The following is a 12,389-nucleotide window of genomic DNA, read 5'->3' as shown; positions in this document are numbered from 1 at the left end:
CTTGAGACTGTTACTTATCATTTTCCTAGAAATTGTTGTCTTATGCCCAGGTCCTCTCGAAGTGGAGAATTGCTTTCACCGGATTCCGAACCCGAGAAAACCTTTAGGAGAAGACGACGATTTTGGAAGGAAGTTAAAGAAGCCACTTCTCCCATACAAGTTGAAAGTGCTAGAAAGTCTTACTTAGACGATCTAGAATCCCTTGAAGAGGAGGAGGTTTCTTGTTCATCATCTCCACCACCATCACCATCTACTACCAAAAAGATGGTGAGACTTTCCGATCATTCAAAGCCCACCGCGGCCATGCTTCCGGCCGGAATCACCACCACTCAAATCACCGCGCCGGAATTCGAGATCAAACCAGCTTTCATTAGCCTTGTGGAGAGGAAGCAATTTGGAGGAAGTCCTTTGGAGGATCCCAATTTGCATGTTCAAAACTTTTGTGACTATTGCTCCATGATCCGTCAAATGGGTGTCACCCAAGCCCAAATAAGGGAAATACTTTTCCCTTTCTCTTTGAAGGACAAGGCCAAGCTTTGGATCAATAGCCTTGACCGCACCGCCATGGGAATCACCAATTGGGAGACATTGGCTCTTGCTTTTTATCAAAAGTTTTTTCAACCGGAGAAAACTCAAACTTTGAGGAGCCAAATTACCGGATTCCGTCAACAAGCTCTTGAGAGCTTATATGAAGCTTGGGAGAGGTACAAAGAGCTTCAAAGGCAATGCCCACATCATGGGCTAGATGATTGGTTTCTAGCAATAACATTCTACAATGGATGTTGTGCCGAGTCCCGAAGGATTCTTGATTCCGCCAACAATGGGTGGTTTGATCAAATTGACACCGATCTTGCTCATTCCACGATCGAATCTATGGCGATCCACGATGCCCAATATGTCAATTCCCGAGTTGTGCCATACAAAGGTAAAGAAGAATCCTCTAACAACTCCGTTTTGCTAGCTCAAATTGCCTTGCTCCAACAACAATTGGCAGAGAGAGATGCTAAGGATTCCATTCAACAACTCAATGTCGTGTCTTCAACAAGCCAAATCATTGTTTGTGACGGTTGTGGAGGTGCGGGTCATTATGCCGCTCATTGCCGAGCCCCCATCGAAGAGGTAAACGCTTTTCAAGCTCTAAGACAAAGTTCATATCCACCGGGTACATTTTCCAACACTTATAACCCAAATACAAAATTTCACCCGAACTTTTCTTACAATAGCAACAATGTGCTTAACCCTCAACCCTCACCACAACAAAATGCCTATGTCCCTCAACAACAAAAGTATATCCCTCCGCCGGGTTATCAAAATCAACAAAGGCCCCCACAAAACAATTACCAACAAAATCCACCACAAAATACCCAACAAAACAATCAAGGAGTTGGTAAGCTCGAGGGCATGATAATCCAAATGCAAAGGGAATTATTGGCTCAAATTCAAAAGAATGATCAAGCTCATAGTGCCGCGGTCAAGATGTTGGAACAACAAGTGGCTCAACTAGCCGCATCTAACTCTCAAAGGAAGAATGGTCAACTACCTCCCCAAGGTGAGCAACCACATGAAACCGTTAATTCTATTTCCTTAAGAAGTGGTTCGAGCTATGATGGGCTATCCATGACTTTGGATGAAGAGGTGGTTGTTAAAAAGGCTAAGCATGGGGGAAATGACAAAAAGAAGGCTAGTGAAGAGCCTATTGTTAAAGATCGTGTGCCATTTCCTCATCGATTGTTGATGCTAAAGAGGAAGAGCAAGCTTGATGCCAAAGATGTTGGGTCTCCAATGCCGAAAGAAAGTGATGAGGTGGTTATTGAATAAATCTTTCCTAATGCTAAGGAGAGTGATGTCATTTCAAAGAAAGTGGATGCTCCCAAGGAGAATGAGAAAGAGATAGTGAAAGATGTGGAGGATGCTCCTCCCAAAGAAGTTGTTCAAGTACCATTTCCTCATCGTCTAGCAAAGCACAAGGAGGAAGGTAAGTTTGCTAAATTTTTGGAAGTTTGTAAGAATTTGCAAGTCACCATCCCGTTTATGGAATTGATTACCCAAGTCCCCTCCTACACAAAGTTTATGAAGGAAATTCTCTCAAAGAAGCGATCCTTCGATGAGGTTGAGACCATTGCTTTCACCGAAGAGTGTAGTGCACTCTTACAAAACAAGTCTCCCCCGAAACTTAAGGACCCCGGTAGCTATTCTATTCCTTGCACTATAGGGAAATATACCATTGATAAGGCCCTTTGCGACCTTGGTGCTAGTGTAAGTGTCATGCCCTATTCCCTTTGTGAGAAACTTAACATGGGTGCTTTAAAATGCACAAGTATTACATTGCAAATGGCGGACCGCTCTTTAAAGCGACCCTTAGATGTCTTAGAAGATGTACCCGTCAAAGTTGGCAAGTTTTTCATACCCGTTGACTTCCTCATACTTGACATGGCCGAGGATTCACAAACCCCAATTATATTGGGTAGGCCATTTTTACGCACCGCGGGTGCATTAATTGATGTGAAAAATGGGAGGTTGACATTGGAAGTGGGTGATGACCGGGTTTCCTTTAGCAAAAACAACACCATTAGAAGCCCAATGTTACAAGAGTCTTGTTATTTATTTAACACTGTGGACTCTTCTTATGCCTCTACTACGCTTGGATCCTCACTAACGGATCCGTTGGAGGACGATATGGGTGTTGTTTGCTTTGTAGGTGACGATGCTAAGGGCACTATTGCTAAGAGTGCCAAAAAGAAGAAAGGGAAATTTTATTTGAAGAATTTCAAATGGTTGAGAAATGCAAAGATAGCTATGAAATGAAGCTTGGTTTGTGGCAAGCTCAATGATGAAACTTGAATCAAATAGCTTCTTACGTCGTGCGGGACGTTAAACCAGCGCTTCTTGGGAGGCAACCCAAGCTTTTTATTTGTTTTTATTTATTTTCTGCAATTTATTGTTTTTCGTAGATTAGTAATAAAATGTTCGACTTGACGATGTTTCTTTTTGTGATTCTTAGGTGAAAATGAAGAAATGAGGTTTAGAAGTGAATATGGCACGCTTCCCCATGCAACAACCCCATTCGGGGACGTGGTTTTCGAAAAACGAGAAGGAGTTAAAACAAATGCGGAAAAGAGTCAAAACCCAAAGAGGAGGTCAACCCCGATCGGGGTTGGGTGGCCCCGATCGGGGTCATGGTTCTGTGACTTCTTGGCCTTTGTTCTATACGGGTAAAAAAAAAAAAGGGGTAGATTTCTTTCTATCATTCACACATACCCGACGGTACTCATTTCCTCCTTTCTCTCTCGTTTCTTCACATTTCTTCACTAAAGTCACAAAGAAACATCTACATCCTCCCGAATTCATGCTAGCTTGGGGGAGATTAGCAAGTCGAGTAAGTTCTAATTGCTTTGCATTTTAGTTTAGATCTTGCATCCCATTAAACATAACCTCTAGTCCTTCCTGTTTTATGCCTTGAGCCATTTTTATGGTTTGATTGGGTGATTTGGATAGTTGGCACATTGAGAACAATGTGATGTTTAGCTTGGGGGGAGATATTACATTTGCATATAGTATAGTTTGCTTGTAGTGTAGAAAATTTGAAAATTTTTGAGAGAAATTTTTGCTTTGTGCTAGCTTGTAACCTACTTTCCTCTTTGCTTATCCTAAAAATGGCTTGTTGCTAATGATTTATTCTTTCATGTTGGGATATTAGCTACATGGGGATGTCTTGACATAGTAGGTGGGAGATGAAGAATGAACCGAATAAGTTTGATCTTGACTTGTGGCAAGCTACAAAATGGTAAGGTAGAGCCTCTTTTTGACCGATGCACCCATATCCGGTCTCTCTTAGGTGAGTGTAGGTGTCTCCTTATATGGTGTGTTTCATCAAAACGCACAAGTATGGTTCTCATGTCATTTCTTGGTAAGCATGCATTCACTTGTTATAGCATTTTGGAGCCATTCACATGATATAATTGCCTTTTTGACCCCTTTCATAAACATTTTTCCCTAGCTACATATAACTTGCCTACCCTTGTTGAGCTAGTAGCTTTGTTTGGTTTTATTTGGGTGCTCGATTGGGATTTGTTTCAAAGGTTGGAAAATCATGAGAGCTTGGTCTTAATGCTCGAGAAAAAATGAAAGAGAAAGATGAAAAGAAAAAAATGGTGAAAAAATGAAGATGGAAAAAATGAAGAAATGAGAAAAAGCATGAAAAAAAAAGAAAAGAAGTATGAATTGAAAAGAAGAAAAAGAGAAGAAGAAGTTGATGTAAGAAGCTCTCATGCATTATTCATATATTTTGGAGAGTTTTCTTATGATTTGAATTGCAAAATTGGGTTGGAATTCGGATTGAGCACCTTTACAATTTGATAGTTGCTAGCTTGACTTAGCTCCACATTACCATAATTCATTTGTTCCCCCTTCTTACCCATGTTTATTTGCCTTCTTCCTACTCATTTGGCTTCTCTATCATGCTTACATTTGAGTGTTTTGGCTTGCTAGTTTTGATTGATTACCATATTAGATTGCGGGCACATTATTATAAGTCGAGGATAGTCGAGTGTTTATTCACAAAATTTTCCTTCCACATAAAAAAGAGTTTGAGTGCCCCGTGAGAGTCCATAAGTCAAAAGATCACGCAAGAGCTTAAAGGTTCATTCAAAGTTTTCTATGCTATGCCGTCGTGTAAATCTCATCCATGTCTTGCTTTATTCCTTGCCCATGTTGTTTCGGGTTTCAAAATCATTATGCTTAGCTTGGTTGGATATTGCAATTGATGGGATTTGGTTTCTTGCTTGGGGACAAGCAAGGGTTTAGCTTGGGGGAGTTTGATAAGTACATATTTTATATACTTTTCTCCCCTATATTAGCTCCATTTTATTTGTTAATTAGCACTTATCATAGTGTTGTGAGCTAATATTTGTTATTCTAGTGTGTTTCCTTGTCTTAACATATTTTGTAGAATACTTAAGCTTTTTGGAGCTAAAATACTACAAGATGAGCTACTAGAGTATTATGGCTAAATGAAACCAAGTTTTGAACTAGCATGGAGTATTGGCATGGGTTAGCATGAAGAAATTGGTGGATCAAATTGTGTAATTCAAATGTTGTCAACAACCAAAATCAAGCCCAACTTTAAAGTCCAAGTCAATGGGAAAAGCATGGGATTCTAAAAGTTCCTAAGATGCCAAATGCTAGCATTAACCGGGTGATTAATCGCACAATTAATCACCAACATTGGATACCATTTGCAATTAAGAGAGGAGTTAAGAGAAATAACACGGAGACACACGACCCCGATCGGGGCCATGCAACCCCGATCGGGGCCATAGTCATCTTGGCTTTTACGTTATGCTCTCCTCTCCTATAAATAGGAGAGGTGTTCCGAGGTCTTAGGCATCCAATCTTTACGTCTCATTTCCACTTTACAATAGTCTTAAGCTTTATATTTCTCTCATTAGTCTTCTCATTTGAGTTTACAAGTTGTTAAGCTTTCTTTAGTTTAATCTTTCAACATTTGGTACTCAAGTTATTGTTCAAGCATTTTGTTATTCAAGCATTTGGTTATTATACATTTCTCCTTTACAAGTTCTTCCTTATTGAGGTATTCTTATTTCTAGTTTGCAAATTTACATTTCTATCTTAGCTTACACATAGTTTATAATTAAAGTACTTAATTTAGATTACATTAACATTATTTCTTATACATGTTATATCATCTAGTTCTTATAAATCATTTTATCATGTTTATCATTTCTCTTAACATAACTTACAATTTACATTTTAACATGAGTAGCTAAATCTCTTAGTCTAAGGGCTAGGGGAGCCATGCATAAATCAAATATATAACATGATAAAATAGATTAATAATAATATTAAACATATTGCTTCTATCACTTGCTTGTGCCACAATGTTTAATCTTTGTTTAAGGCCATATTCATTTGATTAAGTTTGTTTATTCGTTCTATAAGTCCAGAGGCACGGAATTGAATTAGACTAAGCATATATAGTAGGACGACCTAGTCATGGACGAGAGTTTCTCTAGGACCCGGTCTAAGGTTGATGCTAATATCGTAAGATGGGTATCTTTAAGCCTAAGCAATTGACAATGTTATTAGTACCAAGTTTATTATGATCATATATTTACCTTTGCATGTGTGAACCGAACCCCTTAGACTCTCTTTTATTATATAATTTACATCATTATTGTTTTTAATCATCAAACAACCAAACCAAACCAAATCGTAATCGACCTTGATAAAAATCTACCCATAGAAATTCACGAAGTAATTCCCGTTTCCTTGTGTTCGACCCCTATTGCTACATTAACTTGTTGTCTAGGGTAATTATCTTTGCATAGGTACGCGATAAGCCTATCAGCTTATTTGGTTTAGTTGAGACTAAAATAAAGGACCATGATTGTACTGGGGTGTTAACTATTTTAGGCCAGCAATGGAGTGGGGTAAGCAACATTCAGTATCATCCTGGAGGTAGAATTATGCTCATTTGGATTTCTCAGTGTTTTACTGTGACAATTACTGCAATGACTGATCAGCTTATATCTGCTAATGTTACTGAGGTTGATTCTGGTAATGTATTCACATTCACTGTTGTTTATGGGTCTAATGAGGAGGAGGAAAGACTAAACCTTTGGGAGGATCTCAAAAGGATAAAGGATAATTGGAATGGCCTTTGGAGGATTTGTGGTGATTTTAATAATCTGTTAGATTTCAATGAGAGAATTGGTAGACCTGTCCATTGGAATGATATTGCTGATTTCCGGGATTGTGTGGACTACTGTAAAATTTTGAACATCAAAGCTCAGGGTGCATATTTTACTTGGAATAACAAACAGGAGCATTCATCTAGAGTATTCTCTCGTCTTGACAGATTTATGATCAATGAGGACTGGATGCAACTTTACCCTGATGCATATGGTTTTTTCTTACCTGAAGGTCTGTTTGACCATAATCCTTGCATATGCTATAGGAGAGTGGTTAGACAAAAAAGACCTCATTTCAGATACTTTAATATGTGGGGAAATGATCCACATTTCAAACGGATTATACAATACCATTGGAGCAAAAAGATTACTGGTTCGTGGATGTTCTAAGTAGTCTCTAAGTTAAGGAGTTTGAAAAAGCCTCTGAAGGAACTCAATAGGAATAGATACTATAATATAGAGAAGGCAGTACGGGTAGCAAAAATCCAGCTTGAAGATCTGCAAAATCAGATGAACAGAGATCCTTCTAACAACAGACTTATGGAAGCTGAAACTGACGCTGTTCCTACATATAGATCTCTGGCCAAAGCCCACTTTAGTTTTCTCAGTCCAAAGTCTAAAGTGGACTGAGTGAGTGAGGGAAATGAAAACACCAGATACTTTTATAATCAAATTAGAGCAAGAGAAATTCAGAATAAAATTCTTTAAATTAAGGATCATGAGGATATTATTCACATAGACCCTCAGGGCATTGAACAAGCTTTCTTGTCTTATTACATGGAACTGTTGGGGACCAATGCAAATACTTTACCAATTCACAAGCCGACTGTAAGACTGGGCCCTGTGATTACTGATCAGCTTAAAGCTCGACTTCAAAAGCCAGTAACTTCTGATGAGATTAAAAATTCCATGTTCTTAATTCCTGCCTCAAAATCGCCAGGACCTGATGGATTCATTAGCCAATTCTACAGGATTCTTGGGATATTATTGGAAAAAATGTTACTGGTGCTGTTATGGACTTTCTTGCTACTGACAATATGTTGAAACAGGTAAACACTATTACCTTGACACTTATTCCAAAAATAAAGAACCCTACTAGTGTCCTGGAATACAGACCTATAGCATGCTGCAACACTTTGTAAAAATGTATTGCTAAAGTGTTGTGTTCTAGATTGAGTGAAGTACTGCCCCCAATAGTTGTTAGGAGCCAAGGGGGTTTTATTAAGGGGAGGAACATTGTGGAGAATGTCCTTATTTGTCAAGACCTTGTAAAACTTTACAATAGGAAAGCTGCATCTCCTAGGTGTCTTATAAAGATTGATTTAAGAAAGGCTTATGATATAGTGGAGTGGGATTTCATTCATCAAATGATGATCTCTATGAAATTTCCTACTGAGTTCATTCATATTATAATGGTTTGTGTATCAACTCCCTCATACACTCTCAATATTAATGGTCAATCTTTTGGTTTCTTCCATGGCAAAAGAGGTTTAAGATAAGGGGACCCTTTGTCACCCTTACTATTTACTCTTTGCATGGAATATTTATCTAGGATTTTAAATGTGGTGGCTCAGTAAGAAGTTTTTAGATTTCACCCATTGTGTGGCAATTTAAAACTAAATCATCTTTTATTCGCGGATGATCTCCTCATGTTTTGCAAAGGCACTGCATCTTCTATAATGTGGATCCTTAGGGGATTCTCTACTTTCTCTTCAGCATCTGGCCTAAAGCTTAATAGGGATAAGACTAACATATACTTCAATGGTGTAAGAGGGGAGCTAATTGATGATATAATCGGCATTTCTTGTTTTAGAGTGGGATCCCTACCTTTTAAATAACTTGGAGTGCCCATTTCATCCAAAAAGATTACCAAATTCGAAGGGCACAAACTAATAGAAAGGATAGTGGCAAGAATCAGATCACTAGGGGCAAGGCAACTCACTTATGCAGGCGGGCTGGTACTTGTGAATTCTGTGTTAGCTACTATGTAGTCTAAATAGGCATCTATTTTCCTCCTTCCTACCGGAATTATGAACAAGGTAGACGCTATATGTAGGAACTTCTTATGCGGTGGCAAGGATGATTATCTCAGAGCTCCTAATATTGCTTGGGAGAAATGATGTACTCCAAAAGAGGAAGGGGGTTTGGGAATCAAGAATGCTAAACTTTGGAATAAGTCCTTATTGAGTAAATACACAAGCTGGATAGCCACTCGACCAGCCCTGCCAATGGGAGACCGCAGTCATACCCACCAAATCCCCGCTCATCATATCGAGCGATAAACCCATGACCATTAATGTGCACATCCCCTCCTGTGGCGGGTTCCACAGAGGGCAAATCAAGGGCGTGAAGCCACTCCCGCAAGTGACTCCACTCAGCCAGGGACGCGCCCCGAAGAACACAGACAGCAATACAATAATCAAAATCACGCCAAACGAAACAACACAATACCAATTAACACCACAATCAATCCAATCATACCGACACTACAACCAACACAACAACCGACACACTAAACAACCAACAGAAACTGAGTAGGCGAACCTACCTTTAGCCAACTGTAGCGATTCCTTGTTCAATCACATGACATCAACCAAGCAAGCAAAACCCCTATACAAACAGTACGAACACCTATTACTATCACCCCAACCCTACAAGAAACAACAATGACATAGATGATGATGATGATGACATACCTACGCATAGCATATTGGCGTCAAGACCGCTACCCGACTCAAGCAACCTATCCCCAAGGCACAAGCATCCTCAAAGGCTCCCATGGAAGGAATTATGGTGAAGGAAATGACAAAAGGCGACATCTAGGTCTGAAGGAAGGAGGCGGAAATGATTTGCGATTCTATCAAAACACGATTACAAACCCTCGCTGAAAAGACACTACTCGATCGAGTAACCAACTCACTCGATCGAGCGGCCCCTACTCGATCGAGTACCCAAGCTACTCGGTCGAGTAGCCTTGACTAGATCGAGTACCACTCATCCCAAGGCCTATTACAAACACGAGACATCTCTTGCACAAATTCCCAAAGGCTACCACATGCCCTTAAGGTCGGTCAACGGGTCCTTAGAAGTACGGGTATTACAAAGGGTTTCAAGACCTAAGGTTCCATCGATATTCATCTGTTAGAATAACCTCAATATACCTAGAACTTCATTTATGTATGATTCATAATCGCACAACGCAAAACCACTGATGACAACCCCGCTACTACTCATGAGATCATATTCTCATTATAACATAATGAATGATTACTAAAAATAAGGTATAACGACATGTCATCTTGTTCGACAATTATTCCCTCTCACTCAATTATACAATTCCCACAACAAAACTATTAAAACAATTATAAACTCATACTTTAAATGTAACAGAGATACTATAAAACATCACAAACATACTGCAAAATTGTTATAATTACGGCATTTTTCCTTTGCGACATTACTCTTCCCCTCTAAAAAGGAACTTCGTCCCTGATACGTGAATTTTATATAGTCTTTTTAGCCTTATTTTGCAGGTATTTCTATGCACTTTTGCATTGTCTTGTATTGTAATATGCCCCGAAATGGCTACTTTGGTTTGTTTTGTCTGTTTTGTAGGAATGAACCTGAAAGTGGTGAGACCGTACTCTTTTCGTCCTGTTTTGCATGCATTTTGAGGAGACGGGAATTTTAGAGCGAGATACTGCATTGGGATGCGTAAAGGAATTGTCAACGAAGCAGTCGGTGACGAGTCTGAGGCTGATTTGGAGGAAGGACATTTGATCGAGGAGTATTTTGGTCGATCGAGTGGTTTCATATGCTGAAGAGGTCGATCGAGTGTTTTATTTCACTTGATCGAAATGCTGTTTTGAGGCTTTCCTCGATCGAGTAACATTTCTGCTCGATCGGGAGGATTATCACCTGAAGTCCTCGGTCGAGTGGTTCTAAACTGCTCGATCGAGAGGTTGTTAGTTTTCACAAGCTTAATTAACCCGAGTTACCTTATTTTCGTTAGTGGACTTTGTTTTTCTATTTAAGCATCGAGTAATTTGGTTATTAACACACTTCTTTTACTCTTAATTAAGTTTAACTCTACTTAGAATGCAGCTTTTCTCTCTTAATCTCTCCCTTAAACTCTCTACTGTAACTTTGCTCTCGGATTACTTTGCTTGGATTGGTGGTTGTTCTTTACGCTGGATCGCTTGTTATTGTAATCTTTCTTCTTCTATTAATCTTAATCTTGTTTTTATTTGCTTTAATTCCCTTGTTCTCTCTTACTTAATTTCTGCCCTAATTTGTTTATGTTTAATTATTATTATTTCATCATGTTTATCATTAGTTCATTCGATATTGTTATTATTGACAACATTAACGATATGAGTAGCTAAATTCATTCATGTTGGGATTAGGGAATCCTTGGTAGGATTGTGACGATGTAGTGAATAGGCTAGATGATTTATTTGTGAGAATCTGTACCCATGGCAATATAATTTTAATACCGACTTAGTTGAGTGCACGCTTCTAAGTTACCTTTTAATCTGGTTAAATTTACTCCTGGATCGGAAGATTGGACTAAATAGACCTGCTATGAACAGTAGACTACCCTGACGAGAACGGAAGTTAAGTTAGTGGAAATCTAGGATAGAAAGTGGACCGGAAGGACCTTTCCCGTATCCGTCTCACAGTAAATTATCTAGACTATTTGCAGTTGAGTCACTAGACTATCATGGTGAACCCAAATCCTGACATGTTCCCTCTTTATTGATCATCTTTACTACATTTTCTGTCCTTTATTGCTCTTTCCTTATTGCTCTTTCCTTCAAATCTTCAGTAGTTTAGTAAACCAAATTCAACCCCCATTAGTGACTTAAATAAGCGGACCTTTAACAGATATCTTTCCTCCCTGTGGAGATCGACCCGACTTCCCTAGCTATATTAGTTAGTGCCAGTTGGTTATTTTTGGTAGGTACACGACTAGCCTGTCAAATTTTGGCGCCGTTGCCGGGGAGGCAATAGCTCTATCTATTTTTGTTTTCGTTTGTTTTTATCTGTCTCAGGGAATTTTTATTCCTTGAGACAGTTCTCATTTATCTCTTTAAGTGTTGTGTATGCCCAGGTCAAACAGGTCGGATTTAGTTCCAGCTGATTCTGAGCCAGAAAGACTATTTCGGTATAGACTCCGTCTGCAAAGAGAACTTCGAAAGGAAGACTTGAGTACTTTCGAGCCCGAGCTACAACACTTTTTATTTGCAGAAGACCAGTCTTTAGAAGAAGATAATCTCATTTCTGCCAACCAACCAGTAAAGATGCTGAATATTGCAAGTCACTCGGAGCCTAAAGCATCCTCTATTCCTAAGGGTTTTAACCTCCAGACTGAGGACGGCAACACCTTTGATATCCGTCCATCCTAAATAAATCTGGTGGAGAGAAAATTGTTTAGGGGTGTGGCGGGTGAAGACCCAAGGAAGCATATGGAGGTCTTTACTGACTACTGCTCTACTATTCCAGCTACAAAGGGAGTAACTCAAGACAAGATAAAGGAGGTGCTCTTTCCTTTTTCTTTGACTGACTCAGCCCATGAGTGGTTGACCGATCTTGACCGTACAGCTGCTGGGATTACCAATTGGGAGACTCTCGCACTTGCCTTCTACAAAACATACTTCCCTCCATAGCGCACTAATC

At 39.3% G+C, this 12,389-nt stretch overlaps 1 non-coding gene across 1 annotated transcript; it reads right to left on the bottom strand.

The window, feature by feature from the left end:
• Nucleotides 1-636: 636 nt before the first annotated feature.
• Nucleotides 637-743, bottom strand: LOC141634968 (small nucleolar RNA R71). The gene has a single exon (XR_012539682.1). It is a non-coding gene; the product is annotated as a small nucleolar RNA R71 (small nucleolar RNA).
• Nucleotides 744-12,389: the final 11,646 nt, after the last annotated feature.

This window comes from Silene latifolia, chromosome Y (genome assembly GCF_048544455.1).
Source record: "Silene latifolia isolate original U9 population chromosome Y, ASM4854445v1, whole genome shotgun sequence".
NCBI lineage: Eukaryota > Viridiplantae > Streptophyta > Magnoliopsida > Caryophyllales > Caryophyllaceae > Silene > Silene latifolia.
Note: the sequence above shows the minus strand (reverse complement) of the source record. Positions and strands in the feature narration are given on the sequence as shown.